Source organism: Grammomys surdaster, unplaced genomic scaffold (genome assembly GCF_004785775.1).
Source record: "Grammomys surdaster isolate TR1022 unplaced genomic scaffold, NIH_TR_1.0 126066, whole genome shotgun sequence".
In the NCBI taxonomy this organism is placed as follows: Eukaryota; Metazoa; Chordata; class Mammalia; order Rodentia; family Muridae; genus Grammomys; species Grammomys surdaster.
In genome coordinates, this window is record NW_021620876.1 from 3924301 (window position 1) to 3937337 (window position 13037).

A 13037-nucleotide genomic window follows, 5' to 3' on the forward strand; every position below is an offset into this window, starting at 1 on the left:
GTTTGGTTCTTTCTCAGTATCCCTTTGGCTTGTTTATATCAAACTGTTAATCAAGATCTGCCAAAGACGTAGCATAGTAAAAATATCATTAAAACTAGATCGCGCATTCACTGTCTTCAGAAGTCACCGACCATACAGCAGTCACATACAGTGGGAAATATATAAAACAAAGGATATATACATATATATCCCACAAATTTCGGCTATATTGAACCAAGAGGCCTATTTCTAAGGCAGACTGTCAATTGTCATTTTCCCACAAGGTGTGTAATTTCAGTACATCTTGTGTACCCATACAGGTGATTGCCCTCCGACTTTTAAGTGCACATTCGGCTATTTTAGCATAAGGTTTATCTTTGTTTCTGTGTGTTGTGTTGAATTTTTTCTTTCTTTCTGAATTTGCCTGCTAACGAGGCAGTCACAATCTCAATGCATTCTAGTCTTGATAAACTTATCTCGCACTATTTTGGCCTATGTGATGGCTAACCCATTGGCAAAAGAAATCTAAGCCGATAAAAGCCTTTCTCGGCCACTTGTTAGCAGGCCCGGCAGTAAAATCATAACACAATGCTCGCCTCTTTCATGGGGCACCACAAGGCAGCGATCAAACCCACCCCTCCTCACTTCCATATCCAGTGGAGTTGTAGTTTATTACCATAACCCTTCCAAGTCAAAAGGACATCAGTTTCAAGCCTGGCAACTTGGTACAGAGAGGGGCTTCCCCCCGACCCCTACTCTGCTGGGCCTCTCTACCTGTCCTCGCTCACTGTCTACAGGTCCCGAACATTAGAAAATAGAAAACGTGATGATCTTTGTGTGTCTCTGTGAAATGTGTGTATGTGTGCGTGTGTTTGGGTGTAACGCGCCTCCTGTTTGGCTGCGCCGCCCGTCCGTCACGGCGCGGGCCAATGGCAGGCTGCCTTATATAAAATGAGTGTTTTCAGTCTCTCCGGGTTGCATGTACTGTATGTGGAGCAGTGTACAGTGGAGCGGAGGCAGCGCGGCTCCGCGAGCTCCTCTCCACTTTCCCATAGAGAGCCCCTGACTGGCCGCTGAGGGCGAGCCACACACACGCCCTCGCGCCGCGGCGAGCCCGCGAGGTAGGCGCCCGCCATCCGCAGCCTTCGCAGGCGCTCTCCCGCACTTTCTGTTTTCCTACTCACTTGCGAGCCGCCGGGGCTGCAGCCCGAGGACTCCGCGGCAGGAGCGGCGGCGGCGGCGGCGGCGGCAGCCGGTAGGGTGGACTTGAGGAAGGCGAGGGGAGCCCGCGCGTCCGGAGCCCGAGCCGCCACCGGCCGGCGCCTCGCGGGCCACTTTCCCCTCAGCCAAAACTTTGGGTGGCGAGAGGTCGGGCCGAGGGTCGCGGCGGCCGCACCGGCGGGCCCGGGCCGGGGGGCGCGCGACGCTGCCCGGCGAGCGCGAGCTGGGGGCCGGGCTGGGGAGGAGTAGGCCAGCCGGTGCCAGGCTGCGTTTGCAGGCAGCACCTCTCGGCGCCCGGGCAGCGCCGCCCGAGGGGGCACGGAGCCGGGGCGCGGGGTTGAGCCGCCTGAGGAAAACAACAACGGAGCGGTGCTCACGCCGGCGGGCGGCTCGTGGCCGCCCCGGGAGCCCCAAACTTCAAGGAGGCGAAAGTACGTGGAGGAGCCCCGGGCAGGGCTCGGCTGCTGGGGGGAGGTGGGGCCTGAGGAGCCCGGGGCAGGGGTGGAAGGTACGGGAAGGCTGCCCTCGGTGGGTCTGGGCTGGCTACGTTTGGTGTGTGCGACGGTGACCGGGACCAGCAGCCCGGGTTGCTCGTTCATCTGCAGAGTTAGGATTTGGGTGTTCCGGCCCCGAGATCCGTGTCCCCCTCACCCCCCACCCCCAGCCAAATGCGCGGCGAGTGGAGAAAGTGCTGTTCTAGTGCCAGAGTAGCCTGGAGGAAGAACAGGGGAGAGGGGAAGAAGGCGAAGAAGGCGAGAGAGGGAGAGCGAGAGGAGGGGAGGGGAGGGAAGGGGGAGAGGGAGGGGGAGAGGGAGAGAGAGGGAGAGAGAGAGGGAGAGAGGGAGAGAGAGAGGGAGAGAGAGAGGGAGAGGGAGAGGGAGAGAGAGAGAGAGAGAGAGAGAGAGAGAGAGAGAGAGAGAGAGAGAGAGAGAAACGGGAGGGAAGAGAGGAGGGGGGAGAGGAGGAGGGAGGCTGTGTCAGGATTTTGCTTGAATGTGGGATTATGTTGTGTCAATAAGTTTAAGGTGGAGAGAGAGCGAGGCTGGGGGTGGTGGCAGTGGAGGGGAGGAGGAAGGCCTTGGCTGTTTAAAGACTCATTCTGAAGGTAAGTTATGGCATTGCATGGTCGCGATGACAGAAAACTTGCAGATCCTTTATCCGGGGATGGGGTCGATGCCTCTCGAAAGAGCTCCCCAGCCCTCCGAAGCCACGCTCGTGTTACACTGTTATTTGCTGCGATCCGGGTCGCTAGTAAATTACAGAAATCAGACTGGAGCCTTCTTTTCCTCCTCCACCTCGTCTCGCTCACTCACCCTCAGAAATGTATTATTATTATTATTTTATTTATTTTGGGGATATCGCGTGAAACTTAACGTAACTGAGACCGAACCCGAGCCCTGTAATTTACAAGGACCCTGAATCCAGGAATCTGGAACACGTTTATGTGTGAAATACCCGCGATCATTTCTGCTAAATGAGGAAGGTAAAACGAAACGATGCAAAAAGCTAAGACACAACATGTACGACAGAGGAGGGGGGGGAGAGGGAGAGACACAGAGACAAGCTATTTTTTGCTTTCCTTTCTACAGAAAGGAAAATAAAGCGTGCATTCCCCTTCCTTCCCAGTGTGTAGGGTCTAGTCAATATTTTAACTGTCTGAGGACAAATTAGTCCAGGTGGATCTTGTTGAAAAGTTTCGCGAGGTGGGGTGGAGGTGGGGGGGGTTGCTAGAGGGGGAGGTGGGTGGAGGTGGTGGGGGATGGGGACCGAGCTAGCTCTGCCTCGGCTAATGGTCATTGGCCTGGGGCTTTGAAACCATTGCCTGTCCTGCTAATGACACGTCCAGTTCTCGTCTACCGGCCGTGGACGCCGGGCTGCTGTTCCTGGGGCTGGCTGGCGGGGACTGGGGTACTTTCCCTGCACGAGGAGGGGCGCTCTCGGCCATCCCTTGGGGCTGCCCACTCGCGGCGTGGGTTCCCCACGCGCGTCCTCTCCCCTGCGCGCCGCCGCCACCTCTGCTCGCGCGACTTTTGTAGCCAGCCTACGGCCAGGGGGCGCGGGGGTCCCCGCAGCGGACATCTCCGCGCGGCCACCCGGCGCCCGGCCCCACGCGCGCCACGCCGCGCGGTCCAAGGCTGGAATGGCAGCGCGGGGCCGGGCGGCGGCGGTGCCTCCCTGGGGGGCGGCAGAAGCAGCGGCGGCGGGATCTTCGCCTGGGCCCGCGGGAGGAGGAGGAGGAGGAGGAGGAACGGGAGGAGGAGAAACGGGAGAAGGAGGAGGGGAAGGAGGAGGAAGAGGAGGCGAGGGAGGCGTTTTTTCTCCCCCCTCCCCAGACCGCCGCCAGTTCGAGCGGGCACGGGCACAGGGACACCCCACTCGTTGCTCCTACGTTTTGGAAAGGTGTTTAGAAGACTTTTACGCCCGGAGTGTAGGGTTTGCACTTCATTTTTTTCCTTCCCCCTCTTCCCCAAAGCAAGATGGACTCTATTGCCTTTCTCTTTCTCCCTCTACCTCTGCCTCTGTCTTGTCAGCCTTAAAGATCGACATTTTGTACTAAGATGCAAAGTTGATGGTGACCAGCAACAAAGCCTGGGTGGGATCCCTCCCTCCTCTTCTCCCTCGGCGTTTCCTAGCCTCCCCCACCTCGACCTCGCCGACCTGGTGGCCTGAGCTTGCTGTCGTGGGCTGTGGAGAATTTGTTTCCCCAGGTCGACTCCGATCGCCAGTCTCGGGATTGTGACCCAGCCAGGCTGTTGGGAGCCAGGCTGTGGCCGCCCAGGTCTGCAGCGCTGAGAGCTGCGATACCTGGACCGGCTGCTACCGTTGCTCCTCGGGCTGGCAGGCTCCTGGCCAGAGGGAGGCACGGAGGAGTGCCTATCGATCTTTACGATTTGGTTACCGGTGTATTTGCCCAGGGGGTGGTGATCACTTGTGCAAGTTGATGAATGATCGTGATGTGGGCATTGCTGTTCAGAACAGATCAACTTTCTGCTTTGTACAGACAGAGAGTAGGAAGCAAGGTTCTGGGGAGACCCAGGAATGCCAGCTGGGCTGCCCCCACCCGCTTTGAATAATCGAAGATGCTTTCCCTTTCTGCCCTTGCAGCTCTTTCGTGGAGGAGGGTGGAGACAGGCAAGGGGTTGGTATGAAGTTGAACTCCTGGGTTTTGTGCCCTTCCCTCATTGAACTGTACTCTTGTAAAGCCTTCCCATTCTGATGATGTGCCTTTATTTGTTACCTATAGGTCACTATCATATGACAAAGGCTTTGCTGCAGTTCATCTTCCTTCTTCTGTACCTCCCATTTACCTTCCAGGGTAAGTATCCACATTCTTGAGAGAGAGAAGTGGGTGGCTGTTCGTAGTGACAGAAGGGTCATTATTAGATGCATACTGGGGTTATAATACTCCACCCTCCAGCTTGTCTCACTGAGTTTCTCACCGCAAAACTCGGGATTTTTAGTCCTTAGAGTTCACCTGCAGGTTATTGACCGTTCAAGATACTTTAAATGTTTGTTTTTTGTTTATCTGCAAGTGTCACTTAAAAACTAATTATCCAATAGACATTTTAGTTGGTAATGAAGTTTTACAGGGTTGAAGGCCTAGTAAATTTGCCAGACACTAATGCAGAAAGCTTGTATGAATGAACTTATTAAAAACCCAAGAAAGCACCATAATGAGGACTTTTTTAATTATGTGATGTGTTCACTTTCTCCCAGATTCTCCTCTTCTTTGGTACTTGAAACAGTTATTTTGGGTTGGGAAAGGTTGTATTTAGGTAGTACAGTAAATCTTTTATTTAATGTATAAGTGTGATTCAAAATTGGTCCTTACTTCCATTAAGATTTATGCAATTGGAGAAATTAAGAGCACTTTACTAGTCTTGTACAGAAAGCAAACATCTACTCTGAGATTTATTGTTAACTGCCGTTTTCAAATACATGCCTCCCAGATCTCCGGAATGGAAAATTCAGCAAAATGTATCTGGGATAGTTAGTGTCTGCAAAGTTTGTGAGAGATAACCGTGTAGTGAAAGCAGTGTTTGCACAGCATTTAAGAGCAACATGGTGTTTGGAAACTGCCGAAAACTAATTAGCAAGTCTGCCCCTCCACTGTAAAGGCATATGGAGTTACTGATGGCCTAAGAAAACTAGCTGCACTGAATTTTGTAAATCAACTGTGGTGCTTTATGATAGCATAGTGAACTAGAAATTGTGCTTTGGGAATGAAATGAGTTGTATTCAGTTTTCCATGAAAGAAAACTTAGGATCCTTGCTTTACTTGTCTCCTGATTGGCTGGGTGGGATAATGTATATATTATTAAAATGTGTTAGTATTAAAGGGATTAAGTTAGAAGATCAGGCCTTTGTGGTAGTCCATAGCCAGTAACAAATATGCTTGGATATTACTGGGTGCTTTGTCAGGTTTTTTTTTTTTTTTTTTTTTTTTTTTTTTGGTAATATATTATACTGGTCCTCCCAGTTAGGTATTTCTTTCAGTCAGAGATCCCATAATTTCACATATATCCTGGACCAACTGAAGTGGTTACAATGGGATTATTTTGTAAAGTGAATTAAGTATGTACCACAATACGTGGATTCAGTATTGCTAATTTTTTAAGTTCTTTTCTCCATATGGGAATAGATTCAGAATACATTACTGTTTTCTAAAGAATATCCCACTTAAGCGCAAAGCTAATTGTGTTCACTGTGGTGAACATTTAATGTTACTTTTCCCTCTGGAAATGTATTTGACCAATTCAGAAACTTAATATGAGAATCAATACCACAATAAAAGCAATCTGATCAGCTCTTGTACTTCTTTGAGATAGCAGATGCCTCCTTCATTAAAACAGTGTTTTCCAGAACTATCTTTGAAGTCAGTCCAGTTATTGTGATAGTGTACAACTTGCAGTGGGATTTTTAAAAGTCACCTTGCCATGAATTATCAGTTCTTCACATCCACAGCGTGTTTACTGGCTGCGAGTCTTTACTTATCAAAGTAAGAATTTAAAGAGGTTCCTGCTTCTGCATCATCAAGAGTTTCTAAATATTTCTTATTCTGCATATCTTTATTAAATTCTGACACTGAAGCCCTAATTTGCATTTCACATAAGACACCAGTTATTAAAAGGGTGGCTTATCTGTGTTGTTTTATGATGCTACATCTTTGGAATACTGGTGTGTATTGAGGAAGTCTCTATTATAGACTTAGGTGTCTAGAAAGCTTTACAATTTTGAGATTTAATGAATCCATCTTTTCTTTGAATCTGATTAAAAAAGTGTTAGATTTATGAGTTAATGAGGTAACTGTGTTTTTAATATAGAAGAAACAATGAGCCTGAAAATAATGTTATTTGGCAGCTAAACTAATAAAACCACATTCTCAGTAAAATTACAAACAATTTCCAATTACTATTCATTAGCTAACATACTTGAAGTGTATGTTTTCCTTACTTCATAAAGATCATAGGTAACAGCAAGGTCCACATCTTTAAGTGAATCTTGCTGTGAATATCAATTTTATGTTAGAAATGATTATTTGAAGTAATGAAGGGTTCCTGGCACTACCTTACAAAAAAAAAAAGCCCAATAACTTTTGGAAAAGTGTCACGACAGGTGTGTCTGTTTTTGCTGTATTAAAAGAAATGCTCAGTTTCTTCTTAGTGTCTCACAAAAGTGCTGACTGTGTTTCCAGTTGTGGCAATTAAATTAATTTAGATGTTTAATTTCGATATACTGCAACTTCAGCAATGCAAAATATCAGTGAGTAAAGCAATAAGCAGGTACTTAGCTCAGGGAAAAGTTGATTTTTTTGAACTTGTACTTTGATGCTTGCTTTAGTTTTTAATAACTTATCACCAACAGCAGCTGTTAAAATAGACTTGTTTGATATGATACCTCTCCTGGGCTTTGCATCATATGTACCTATATTTTTGAGTCACATATGAACAAAGTTTGAGTGTTGTTTCACCCACTATGCATAGTTGGTTATTTCAATATTTTTAAGACTATCATTCCTTGGAATACCAGTACATTCATGGTGTATCATCTTAAAGCTGGCCAGATTCACTTAGAAAATCTTTGTATGCTAGCGGGATCCTTGTCTTTTTTTTTGACAGTAATGAAACAAAGTACTCAAACATTATGCCAATCAGTTTGAGTAGTGAAAGAACTCCACAGGATGAGGAGGTTGGATAAAAAACAAAAGGAAAGTCATTAAGAGTGAGAAAACCCAAAATATTGGAAAATGTTGGCTAAATAATTCTAAGAGTAGTTAAGCACAGACCTCAGAAAGGGGTTTTGACAGAAACCCTTTGAGTGGAATAACTAACATCTTAAAAAAATGACAGAAGGGGATATTTATATTAAGAAGAATAGTGAAATAACTTATTTAAAAGGAGAGATGAAGATAAAAATAGTTAACATAGCTATATTTCTAAAACATTTTTGACTGAGCTTTGCAATACAGTTCTATTTTGCAAACAGCGTCTGAGTACTAAGCAGGTCTCCTGAGACAGTATATGGCATCCTCTGATATTTTCTGTCTCTATAGAATCTTTATAAGTTGCATTTGTTCTAAAGCTATTTTATTAAACAAAAGCACTGAGTATTATCCTCTAAACTGACTTTACGATTTATTGTTTGAAAATACCAATCTTGAGTACATGCTAAAAATGGAGGCACCATTACTAGATATTCTGATTTGGTAAGGCCCAGAAATTTAGATTTTAATCAGTACAGAAGGTGATTTTGAAGTAGGTGGGAAGGACTTTGAGAAACTCTGGCATAATGGACTGAGGGCTAAAGACTGAACAGGAGTTCCCTCTGAAATTGTTGACTGCTGAAGTCTGTTCCAGCTTCCCTAGATTTATACCATATTTCAGTGTGCTCAGTGCAAGACTGACAGAGCCCTCATCACAGTAAATGTCCCTGTGTTAGTGTGTACAGGACAAGAAGCATAGGGTTTGCACACAAAGAGCCTTAGGCTCTATTCTGCTTTCTTTGTAGCAGGCCAGTTGAGGGACTTAGAACTTGTGTCCTCATAGCTTTAAAGTTTTAAAACTTGTGTTTCTGTACGTGCAGAATGTAATTATTATGCAACAAGCGTGAGAACTACACAAAACAATAACGTCCGTAATGGTTCTTAGCATTAGTGCTATATACTTAGCACTGAGTATATAGTGTCTGTTTTTTACTGGACAAGTAATTAGGGAAGGAAATAATGATAATAGAAGTAGTAGTAGTAGCAGTAGCAACATCCAGGAAAAATAAAAAGCTAAGGCATGCTGTAGTGGTTTTGGATCTGCGGAAAGGTTGTCTAACATCTTTAAGAAGGCAGAGCCTGTTGTTTCGGTTCCAGCTCTGTGGTAGAGTGTTATATGTATAAAGCCCGGCTCCAGTCCACACTCCCTGGCAACTAAAAGCATAGCATAGGACAAGAGAACAAGAAAATGACTTTTCGTATTTCAAGGTGCGTAGTTGAGAGCATTGAACATTATTCTTTTCGAATAATTTTTTCGGATAACTTTTTTTCTTTTTGCATACTTTAGAATTTAGTGGTTCTCGACTCGTGCGGGGGGATCACAAATCAAATATCTGATTAATAACAGTAACAAAATTACAGTTATGAAGTAGCAATGAAAAAGTTTTGTGTTTGGGGTCACCACAATGAAGAACTGTATTAAAGAGTCACAACATTAGGAAGGTTGAGAACCACTGCCTTAGATCATGTGTTCTTAAACTTTCATTAAGACACGTGACTGTCTAAATATGGGCATTATGAATCCCCTCAGTGATAGACATAGGTAATTTTTTTGCACAGCCTCATACCTAGTACTGTGTCCCAGCACTATGTCCTAGCCATGCTGTGGGATTATGTAGAAGTTCTCTGTGATGAAAACTACTCCTTTCCTTATCAAGAAGATGTATCAGAGTATAAGTAAGAATGATATAATAAAACTCTTAAATCTACTACTCATGGACACACATGTAAAATTGCTTATAAACTGTAATACTTTATTCTAACTAATTTCTCCGGGAATTCTTCAGAAGCCATTGAAATTAGCTGTCTATCAAGATAAGTTTTAGTCTTTATAAGTTACATAGCAGAGCATTAAAAGAAAGGACAGCCAAGGAGAGGATGAGTGGGACATACATGCGCCAAACCCCTGAAAAGTGTAGTGTAAACCCAAAAGCTAGGGGAGGGGTAGCAAAACATGAGCTCACATGCAAAGAAAGTGCAGGAGTTAGGTATCAGGGTTCTTAACAGCATCTTTTTAAAGTTACATGCTGCTCTGCACACAGACATTCATTTTTAGGTAGTCTCAATAACCATTTAATTTACGTGAGTACATTAAATTAATTAAGTTTTGTTGTATTTTCTACGTTTTAGAAATAGCATCGCCAGAAACTCCTTCCCACTTTATGAATTCTAATTTGTCAGTTTTAAAATCTCCAATACATTAGTAAGCTTTGTATATTTTGAAACTTTTTGTACTTTCATGTGTGGATATAGATTCACATTATTGAAACAGTAAAGTTTTTTTTTTTCCTCAAACTATTGGTATCATTATTCATTTGGCACCAAAAATGAACCCTGTCAGAGGGTTTTTCAAATAATTTTCAAAGTCCATTTACATAGCAATATATGGTCATTATTTGCTCTCCTGTAGTGTGGCTAGGTATTCTACATAACATGTGTTGTTTGTAGCATTTTATTGTATTAAAACCCACAAAAACCCTACACAAGTCTGAATCTTGATTTTTATATAGAGGTATGGGCTTTAAATAAGGAAGGGGATCCTATAGAATTAACTTTTTTAGTCCATGGAGTGAGTTGCCAGTTATTCCTGCCTGCTTGGCCACAAGGAGCCTCTTTTTGCGCACTTTAATATGTGATCATCCACCTGGTTGATATGACTTCACTACAAGCTTGTAACTGCTTCACTGTGTCTATGTTTCTGCAAGTAGAGGTGTAAGGAATAAGGGGGTATACAACCAGGTAAGCCCAGGTATTGTCCTTAATGCCTGTACCCCTCAGGTTCAGAGGGAATTCCTCAGAAATAGGAAGGGCTTACACACACGGACTGCTTAGTTCATGCTTAGATGAGTTTCATATTTCCCGTTTTGTTAAAGTTTTTAATTTACTAAACAAACAAAACTTTTAGAAACACTAAGTCATTTCTTAGATACAATGTAGGCTAGCTTTACGAGATTTTACTGTTACTGGAGGTTTCATGAAATGGTTATATTTCTTTCATTTTTTTGGTCACTTTTCTGTGCTTCTTCCCATCTCCCCCCAGCCTCCCAAAATAGTGTTCCCTGAAACCTTATTTTATTCTTAGATAAGAGTATTTTGGGTTTGTTTTAGAGAGATTTTCAATTCCTTCTTTTTAAAATTAGGAAATGTTAAGATTATGCTTGTTACTTTTAAATTCCAATATAAGCACTATGGGCAAATAAAAGCTTGTCACAAAGATGGTATCTGACAGTATATTACCTTCCAGGAATAAAGTAGCACCTTGTCTGGTTTATCATTGTGCTAAAATGTTGAATCAGTTGTCATTGACAGACACTGAAACTGGTACCCTAAAGCACTGTTGTGGATAATGCTCTTTATGGGACTGTACTCCTCTATGTTGGACAGCTGCATATTGAGGACTCAGGCAGTTTTATTAGTCATGTTGATTATTGTGATATTAATAAGTTCAGAGTTACTCCCCACCCTGACCCTTTATTTAAAGACATTATTCTTTTATAGCCTTGGTTGGTCTTGAACTTAATCCTGCTTCTGCCTGACCAATTGCTGGGATTATAAGCCTGCATTACCATGCCTGACTGTATCATCATCATCATCATCATCATCACCATCATCATTATTTTGGTGTCCCTTCCAAACTTACTGAAGTGCAGTTCTGTGATTGATTATAAATGGAGTGTAGTGGTGCCCCCCCCCCCCCAAAATGAGGAGGATATAAATCTGTCAAATTTTGATTCTTTTCTAAGTTGTGGAAATTTAATTTTCCCTATTTTTCTTCATTCTCTTTTTCTTTACCTTACTCTTTATCTTCTGCTGCTTCTTTTATCTCTCTCCCCTCTCTCTTCTTTCCCTTCCTCCCTTTCCAATCTCCCTCTGAAGCCTATACCTAGTAATACTCCCTGGAAAATTTTAAAATGAGAATATGGAGGTAAATTTTATTTTTTAAACTTTATTTGACTTTAAATTTATAGGTTTCAAGTCATTTGAGTATTTAATGCTGCTCATATAATACAATTGTTGGTAAATGAGTTTGAAACTTGTAAACGTTCCTATATGTGTCAGTTAGGACAGTGTTATGAGCAGCCCTCAGCGGAGTTGTGTGAAATAAAGACACCTGTTGTTTTGATGAAGTAGATGGAGCTAACACCCCCCCCCCACCCCGTATTCTTTCTCAGCTTTGAAGGTGATAGGATGCCTAGGAGTTTGATTACTACTCAATGGAAAGCTGGGTGTCTTTGTGGAATGGTTTCCCAAGTTGTGTTTTACACTGGGAGAAAAAGAAAGCTAGCTTAGACTGAGAGCCTCCTTTGCTACACAGGTTTACTAGTTTATTTCCTGTAACTTTCAGATGAGAAATGCTTCTCTTTTAATGACAAAGAAACCAAGTCTCAGGATAAGTAATTTGTTTGAGGTCATACAGCTAGACAGGGATTTTGCAAGGTGTAGACTGCCAGTGTGCAGTACCATGGTCTCCTGGGACTTTGTCTATATTTACCTGGCATTAGGGTCACATTCCAAGAAGCCAGACATGAAAAGGTTTGGAGAAAATTCCACCATGAAGTCCACAGATTTTCTTTCTCTTAAAAGAGAAATCTTCATTCTGAAATGATGGAACTCAATTCTTCATCACTTTTAAAGGAATTATGTGAGAAGGTCCCAGGTCCCTGATGGGGCCTAATGTAAACTTTAATGCATAAAATAAGGTTACTGTGAAAGGCAAAACCAGCCCCAAGCTTAGTTTGCAAACTAGTCAGCTTTCTTTTTGGTTGCATTGTCTTGTATTGAAATGCCCAAAACCATTCTTCGTTTTAATATTTGTAATTTCTTTTCTTTTCTTTTTTTTTTTTTTTGGCTTTTCGAGACAGGGTTTCTCTGTGTAGCCCTGGCTGTCCTGGAACTCACTCAGTAGACAAGGCTGGCCTCGAACTCTTGAACTCAGAAATCCGCCTGCCTCTGCCTCCCAAGTGCTGGGATTAAAGGTGTGCGCCACCACTGCCTGGCAATATTTGCAATTTCTATCACACATCAGTAGAAATCTTTTCCTTTATGAGCAGTTGACTTCTCTCATGTTTGTGTTCTATGTGTGATGTTTGTGTTCTGGAATTCTTTAATATCCAATTAATAAGTGTATTTTACTAGAGGAATCTGACAGTATCACATGGGGAGTAGTATAAAGTAGTTTCCTGACATTTACTTTGAAAGAAAATTCAATATTAGTGGAAAAATTACTGAGTATATTTTATTTCTGGGCGTTCATATCTTGGTCAAACATGAATTATGTGTAGAGTTAGAAGTTTTAAATTCATCAGGTTTTGAAAATGTCTCCCTTTATTTTACACAAGAAACTTTGCTTCTATTGTGTTAAGTAGAATAGTCTATAAGATGAAGATTTGCATAGGAAAATGTTTGTGTGTTAAACTTTTAAATAACATTTTTGTTACTAAGATCTACAGTCATATGAATCAGTCTTTTTTTTTTAAGATTTAACTTTATTTTATGTGCATGAGTGTTTTGTCTGCATGTATGCCTTGCACCACTCAATTTTTTTTTTTTTTTTTTTTTTTTTTTTTTTTTTTTA

The 13037-nt window shown here is 43.1% G+C and overlaps 1 protein-coding gene across 4 annotated transcripts in view; it reads left to right on the forward strand.

Annotated features, from left to right (window-relative positions):
* Positions 1-991: 991 nt before the first annotated feature.
* The window catches only part of Bbx (BBX high mobility group box domain containing), a 225199-nt gene continuing 213153 nt past the window's right edge, over positions 992-13037 (forward strand). For all 4 annotated transcript variants that reach the window (XM_028755587.1, XM_028755591.1, XM_028755590.1 and 1 more), the window contains exons 1-2: positions 992-1100; positions 4445-4516. The gene's annotated coding sequence lies outside the window, so the exon portion shown is untranslated. The remainder of the gene's footprint in view (positions 1101-4444; positions 4517-13037) is intronic.